Here is a 6427-nt window from a genome sequence, read left to right as displayed (position 1 = left end):
AGTAGCCAGGATGAGGCTGTTTGATTGCTCACCCTCATATGGATGAAATACCAACTCATGCACAGGAAGAAAAAAAATAAAATACAGCATTCCTCTTGGAAAGAAATTAAATGCTACCGTTCAAAAAAAAAAAAAAAGTAATCTGGTTTTGACTTTCTTGTGACTCCATAAAAATTTTCAGCAGTGATACGCTCTATTATTCTGCAGCTAATCTTCTAAAGTTGTTCAAAATACGTGCTGGAGTTCAGGTAGTTAAATCAGATGCAAATGCCAACTGATAAGGAGGTCTAGTTAATATCCTACTCGAGGTCAAACAGATTCTGTGTAGAGACCATTTTTGTCCCTTGCCAAAGTCACCTGTGGCAGAAAAGGGGTATTTTTGATTCACTTTTCTTCTTCTTTTAATAAGGGTGAATTCTCCTAAGCCCCCCTCACCCCCTTTTTTTTTCCAGCCACAGGTTTGTCCATTTCTTATGTCTACATAAATTGGCCGTCCAGCTAGAGCTAAAGGGGCAACTCACCAGTTTACATTCTGACTGCTGCTCCTGAACACTAAGAAAAGTGTACGATGATGCAGGTTAATGGGACCTCTAAGTCCCCTCTGTTGTTTGTGAAGGCTTTTTCTAGTGCTGGAGTTGCTGAGTTTTTGTGAGAATACATTGCCCGATACCTGTCCAATAATACACCGAATAAGGTCACAAACACACAACTTTTCATCGCTCCAAAGTATGCTGTTTCAAAATGGGATGAAGTAGAAACAGGCTGCTGCTTTTAATCACAACATTTAGGAGGTATAACTGAAACGGAAGAGGCTTGTTTCCACTGGAGCGAGGGAAAATAACGCTCAAAATGTGTAACAATTTTTAAACTGTTTAGAAATTTTGGTTATGCTCCAGAGTTATACATTTTCCTCTGAAGAGTTCCTAAATGTTTAGTAATCTTTTTGCACTGTATTAAAGTTCTTAAAATCCAAAGTGTAGTTAGTCTGAGCAGGGTGTTAGCTTTAGCAACCAAGAGGATGTATTCCCTCAAAGGAAGCAGATGCCTTAGCTGTACCTTCCAGAAACAGGTCATAAAATCTAGGGTACATCCAAGATATATCAGGAGAAAAATGATGTGCAAAAAATTACTTTTGCATATTTAATAGGCATAAAATAAATTATCCCTGTAACTGATCTAGACTCCAATCTCACAAGCAATGTGTATTTAAAGTAACAGAACTGCTCATGTATTAAAATGGCAAAATAGCATTGATATCTTAGTGTACAGATGTAAAAAGGGAAGGTGGAGGTAGTGTGCCTTCAGAGGCAAGGCCACCAGTGCAGTCCAGCTCCCTCCTAACCATGAGGCTCATCACAAGAGAACTAGAGTGTTCTCACTGCGTTTAGGTACCTTTAACGTAGGGCTACAGCATTCCACCAAGTCAGCCCTTTACAGCACAGATGCAGGGACAGCTGTGTGGTTGGCAGTTTTTCAGTGCTTCCCCACTTTTCTGGGGCTGGCAAATTACCACCAGCATTAGGAAAAGATGGTACAGGGTGACTTTCAGATGGAAGTGCAAAGGGCCCCATGACCTAACTCCAAGCTCAGAGTGCAAAACTAGTAACTCAGATTTGCAGTATGGCTTGTCACATCCAAACGGGGCAAATGAGTGTGAATTTTCCAGTTTTAAAATCTGTAGTAAAGACATTCCATATTAATAGGAAGGGATGTTGAAGTTAATGAGCTAATGGGCTAATGGAGTGCGCAGAGTAGTTCTGAATGTGATTGTTTCCTTTGACGTGCTCCCTGAGCATACAAAACCAGATGCCTTACCCAACCTACCCTCTACAGTATAATGTAAGCCCATCCTGTATTTGGGAATACATTACTTAGTGCTCAGAAAAGTGTTTGAGAGCCTAACCAACAGGGGCTGAAATCTTGCGCAAACCGCCAAGGGTGTGCCTCTGTCTCCATTTACATGTGTAAAACCAGTAGCTGCGGGAACAGTATGGGGACGTTTACACCGTAATGCTGACCCTATGCAAGATCTTATCAGTGCCTGCCTTTAAAAAAAAAAAGAACTAAAACGTTATGTCAGTTTTCATCCTTCTGAACTTTCTCCCTCCTTAAAAAAAAAAAAAAGCTCCCTTTTTAAATCTTCCCTGTGAAAATCGTTCTTCCCACAATCTTTGGGCTCACAAATGCCCGTTTTGCAGCTTGTTGGCAGCTGAGCTGGTGCGTGGTGGACTTTGTGGAGAGAAGCAGAGGTGCAGGCAGCATTGCCTGCCGTGGCAGCGCTGCCCCATCCAGTGGTGCTGAGACTGTGGCCAGCAGCAGCAGGTCAAACCAACTGCTTATTGAATTTTAGAAATCAGAGACAAGTTCACCGGTAGCCTTACAGAGCTCTGTTACTTTTTTTTAAGTATTTTTTTAATTATTTTTTTTTTAAATTGCAACCAAAATTTTAGGGGAGTCTATACAGGACTCCATCTTCCGGTTCTTATTTGACAGTGACCCTGACAAAAGCCCCTCTTTGTCCTGAAGAGGCTGTTCCATCCCTTAGGGGGAAAGGTACCAATGGGCATGCGTTTGAGTGTCTTCCCATTGTTCCTATCATTTACATCTATTTTTTTAATTTATTTTTGTAATCAGCTACGAGAGAAATACTTACCTAACAGAGAAATACCCATTTGCTAGTTTTCTGCAGTTAGTTGCCTTAAATCCACGAGAATGGTTCAATTTTCCAGCACAGTCTCTTACCTTTTGAAAGAAACATTTAATTAAAAGGACTTCAACTTTTCTTGTAGCTTTGATAGGGACACATCACAACAAAGCCTGAAATTAAAGCAACTGAGTTATTGTTGAACTTTTAAATGTACCAATACCTGTTGGATCTCCTGTTGGATATTCCCAAGCACATACAACACAGAAGTTGATATATTCTGGTAGCCTTTTGGCAAAACACAGGGAGAGCCAGCACAACAGCATTTCAGTCTTTCATAAAACCATTAAAAAAAATCCCTAACTTTTTGTTTGTTTTTAGTTCTAACCCAGGCTGTTGCAGCAACATTAACATAACCTCAAGAAGTCAGTGGGACTGTAACACAGATAAGGATGTGCAGAAGATAAGCTATTGTTTTAAATCACTGTTACTGGTGGATTGAGCTGGTGAGTGTGACTGCTGCCACTTTTAAGAGTCCAAAAGTTCAAACCTACTCATGAACACTAGTCTCCATACTGGAACAGAGGCACATGTTCTCCAAGACAAACTAATGTACAAAAGCACTTCCAAAAATGCTGGTATTACCTCAAATAGAGAAAAGGAGGAAAGAAAGGAGGCAAGTATGTGTACAAGCAAGGAGAGGGAACAGGAAACCAGACAGCAAAATACCTGTGAGCACACTTGTGAGAGAAAAGCTGAAAGGGAGCTCTTTGATCAAAACACTTTCTTGGTTAAAAGGTCTTTGAGCTGCAAGCAACAAAACTATTCTCAGCTATTTGATGCCCTCTGTGTTCAGGGAAACAGGATCTTGCACATTCTTTATAAATGAGGGATTCCAGAGATACCTCAGCCTCCATCATCAGCCTCTCTCAAGAACACAAAATGCTGAACTTTGATCACTCACTCTTGACAAAAGGGGTAGCAGTTTGAGTTGCTCTCCTTGTCCTCTGCTTAAAAAGTAGAAAGATAAATCATTCACCCAAAATGTACTATATAGGCTACTTGAAAAGAAAATGGTGCCTTAGCTTCTGAAAGCATCACAAAAAGACAACTTTTAAATATGCTTAAGTCTAAAAGTTTAGTAAGGGTAAATTATTCATGTGAAAATCAAATCCATGTTGCGGTGACAAAATCCAAGTTTTTCTACGAAGGAAAAAAAAAGTGGATTACTCAAGCTGGAAAATGAGCAGAAAAATGCCTTAATAATCAGAGCAGTAGAGTTGCCAAGTCTCATCCACCTGCTCAGAGTGTGCTGCCAGGCCCATGTCCAGTTGTATTTTGAGTATCTCCAAAGGATGGAGACTTCACAACCTCTTTAGGACACCTGCTCCAGTGTTTGATCACAATCACAGTGAGAAGTTTTTTCTTATGTCTAAATGGAATTGTATCATAAAGATTGGACACAACTAAACAGGCAAACACTTAACTAATAATGGTAACCTTCTTTCTTAGAGGAAAACATCTGTCTTTTGCTTGCAGTTTTCAAGCCTCCGAGATGTGCAGTTCTGCTGAACTATCAAAGGTACCAGCCTTAACCACAGAACTCACAGGGAACAAACCATAAAAAACTAGTTTGCTGATTACACCTGTGTCTGTTCTTAACTTCTCTACTTTATAAAATAAGTAAATTCTAATAACTGGGAGAAAACTCCAAAATGCTAAGTACTCCGTAACTGTGACTCAATGCTACTAGAACCTCCAGTGTGTGGGCCAATGAGGCTTGAAATACTGAAGAACTTGTTCAATACAAACACTGGCACAGGGTTCTAGGGATGTCTCAAGGATCACATACCAAGTGTATTCAGGTTCAGTGATTTTTTTTTTTTTTCCCCTGCCAACATTTCCAACCCAGCCTGGGTTTCAAGACTTAAGCCTGGCTTTTTCTTGCCCTTCCTGTCTAAGGCTAAGTACATTCAGCTGAACAATGCTTCTACAGCACTGTTGCCTAGGCTGAATGCACTGTTACCACAAGGTAAATACCACATAGGTATTTCAAAACAGAAGGATAACCTTGATACATCAGGCACGATGGATAAAAACCTGCAACTACATATTTACGGGGGTGTATCAGGAATTTTTAATTTACCTGGTATTATGAAGTGTTAACTGTTTTGCTATGAATGTTTACAGTAAGAAAAGATGAGTCAGAACAAAGCAATTACTCAACTTTTTTTTTTCCAAGAAACATTTATTAACATTCTTAAAGTGATAACTTAAGAGTCTTAAGGAAGGGGGATTTTGTCAGTAAATGTACGATGAAAGGTAGAAAGATTTTTACATTATGACTAAAAAGGCTTTTAACAGTGTTTAACCCAACAAAATTTATTATTAAAAGGTCAAAATTGCTAGAAGTGTTGCAATCAGTTCCACTGAACTTAGAAAAACCTCATTTCAGTAGTCAATACTAACCTACTATTTATATAAAATTTTAAAATCCATTCTTAATTTTTGTAAACAAAGCACCTAAGCATTTGAAAGAAAAGTTAGTTTACATCCCATTAAACTGCAGCACATGTGTGTGAAACCTCAGGCATGATCAGGCATGGAGCATTGTTAGGCACAGAACAAGACCGTTTCCACAGCCAGCTGCTGAATACCCTTATGTTGCCAAAGGTCTTCTTTGTTTATACTAATTCTGTTATCCTTTATAGCTGAAAATTTAATAAATCCTCCACGCAGCAGATTTCAAAGAGAAAAAGGAGTCATTTTACATACATTTGTGAAGCTTCTGAAGGCTCTGAATAGTGCATAACTTTGAATATGTTATGACTTCTTTATCTCTTTCAGGAATTTTCAGAAACATCTTCATAACCATTTAACTCTGGCAGATACTGGGCTTGTCAAGGAGAATGACAAGACATCAGAAGACAAATTTTCAGTCTGCTATTGGAACACTGAGGTATGTTATAATTTAAGTGACAGTCAAAAACTGAAGATAACTCAGATCATCGTATTCTGAGGCTGCCAGTTCAAGCTTACATCAGTAAAGTCAAGAGGGGCAACTACTAACATATGAAAACTGTTTGTAATTCCTGTTTTCTTAACCACCCTATTTGTAATTTCCTTATCTTATCCATGTCAACTGGCACCACAGCCAATCTGTATAAATGGCAACAACTGATACTCAGGCTGTAAGCTTGTCTGCTCCTGACACTTGTGAAAAAAAGTTTAAACTTGATTTAAAAATACATAAAGCAGCAAATTCCCAGTAAGCCTTTGTTAACTGCCAATATAGATTTACAATTGTCTTAATTAGCATACTTCCAAAGTAAATCTAGCTAAACTAGACTTTATCTAAGTTTGCCTGAGCTGACATGGCCCAAACTAAACTATAAATGTCTAGAGGTGACCTTCAGAGGAACACTGTGGCACTTCCATGAGGCACTGCAGCAACACCTGCATTGCCATTACCCAGCATGTGCTTACTCAGTTGTTTTCTCCAGCACTCTTGAACTTGTATTAACTATAGGAATGACATTCATTTAAAGAACCAGGAAAATGTTTTGAGGACTACCTGACATTAGAACTAAGGGAACTCAGTGGTTTCCTGTTGTTGCCTTCTCCAATTTTCTTTGGTGTAAAGTGTTAGCATTACAGCTATACAATCTATCTGTGCCAAATCCCCCTCAATTTGCAGTTTCCTGAAAAAAGAAAGTGTCAAACTCAAGCTCTTCTAAATGCAAACTAATGATTTAAACTATTTCTTTTTCCAAGTCTTTAAAA

Source organism: Merops nubicus, unplaced genomic scaffold (assembly GCF_000691845.1).
Source record: "Merops nubicus isolate BGI_N331 unplaced genomic scaffold, ASM69184v1 scaffold24097, whole genome shotgun sequence".
NCBI classification, from domain to species: Eukaryota; Metazoa; Chordata; class Aves; order Coraciiformes; family Meropidae; genus Merops; species Merops nubicus.
Note: the sequence above shows the minus strand (reverse complement) of the source record.